This window comes from Penaeus monodon, chromosome 31, assembly GCF_015228065.2.
Source record: "Penaeus monodon isolate SGIC_2016 chromosome 31, NSTDA_Pmon_1, whole genome shotgun sequence".
Lineage (NCBI taxonomy): Eukaryota > Metazoa > Arthropoda > Malacostraca > Decapoda > Penaeidae > Penaeus > Penaeus monodon.
The window spans coordinates 11,305,380-11,307,400 of NC_051416.1; positions in this window are offsets into that span (position 1 = coordinate 11,305,380).

Consider the following 2,021-nt stretch of genomic DNA (forward strand, 5'->3'; position numbering starts at 1 on the left):
GTGCATTTTTTCCTTTCCCTTTCCCTTTTTTGCAATTCCTGCTCAATGCATCAATATAAAATATAGACTAACATAAATATTCTGTAATTTGCATTTTTTGTGACCATTTCAAGTACTGTCATTAAGAAACTACACTACAAAAGGTTATATTAAAATTAAATCTAAGTGCAAGGCTTTATTTCCTAGTGTCACATAAATGAACAATTAATATGAAGAACTGGTTACTAAATATTCTAAAACTCACAGGTTTCATATTTTCTTTAATGGGGAATTATTTCTTTATATACCAGTCATGATAATGGATATGAACTTATGAATTATGTAAATCATAAAGTGAACAATCATTTTTAAAAGTGCAAAAAAATAAATACTTTCTCAAGAAAATACAAAAACAAAAACATATCACTTTGATTATATGGAAAATGGGATATCTTTAAACACAAATTGTAAACAATTTGTTGTTTACATATTCATAATTTAAATAAATAAAAGTATAATCTGCAATCATTACCTTCCTTTCTCCTTTACTTTTTCTTATTCATAGAGCACGCTACCATTCTAAAAAATAAAAATCATAGCATAAACTTAAATTAACACTATACATGGAATGTCTGCAGTAGAAACTCATTATAATGGTGAACACAGTATTTACAAATCAGATTCACATAATGGAAATATCTGAGATCAGGATGCTATACAGTAATGACCAAGTCCATTTATCACTTAGGAAAAAAAATAAAGCTTACATTGGTTATTTCCATAGAAAAAGATAAATTCTCAGAAGCTATCTGTGGAGTATAAAACTTATAGGCTGAAAATTAAAAAAAGAAACTGTGGCTATGCAATGCAATGTTACATTATTATCTAAAATAACTGTTTTCTCTATATAACATATAATTAATGTTATGCTGCATCTGATAGTTTTATTAGCAACTCTAAAGATCTTGTAATGATTCATATCTAAAAAAGAATAAAAACACAACTTTAAAATACTGGGGCCAAAAATAATGTTAATCAATAATCATATAATACAATCTGTGGGTGCCCTTGTCTTTTATCTACTTAAATATCCCAGCATATACATCTACAAGTTGCTAGTACATCATCTAGTCACATACACAAGTTAGCTTGGATTAAATCTCATCCTCAGAGTATTTTCACTGGCTCAATAAAAAATGTACTTAGACTTGTAATTGTTAGGCATCTACTGTTCACAACTATCATAGCATGTACATATTCATTTTCATTTGTCAATACCAGATAAACAACAAACATTTTGTAAAGTTCTAAACACTAAATTCCTTGTGATATCTCAAGGTCTTAAAACACAGCACACAGTAATAATTTATAGTGAGAAACAGTGCTGTCATTCACTGTCACAATTTAACACAAGTTCGAGGATGATTTACTACAAAACTTTTGTCTCCATTTCTAAAGAGGCGAGAGTAATTTCATGGAGTCCCATCATACACTTTTACATCTTACATTGTGTAATCATCAAAGCACAATATGGTATGTTTTTCCTTACACATATATAGTACAAACTGAACTTGAAAAGTGCCCTGCTTTGATGTTCGTGTCAAATCTTTTCTGTGTTATGTCCATGATATAACAACTATGACCTCAAGCATACTGACCATCAAAATTAAAATTGAATATCCGAGAGCAACTTTCTCGTTAACACTCTTGACTTTTTAGCAGACCTAACACAAAGGAATAAGAACTAGATTTAAACTTCAGACCTTTTTATGCATGAATGTTGAGGCAGAAACAATCTTTCATTTCTTCTTATTTAGAACACATTCTAGCAACTGTATTCTTAGCATCTAACCACAACCTAACTCAAGGGGGAGGGGTTCATAATGGTTTTTTTCAAACATCATACAAAAATAAACATTTTCAAAACCATCAACTTTTTAAAATGCCATGAATTTACTATATAAAATAATGACACTAACAAGACCTTTAGCCATCATCCTCTCACAAAGTTTAAAATATTCTTCATAATTTATTTTTTGCAA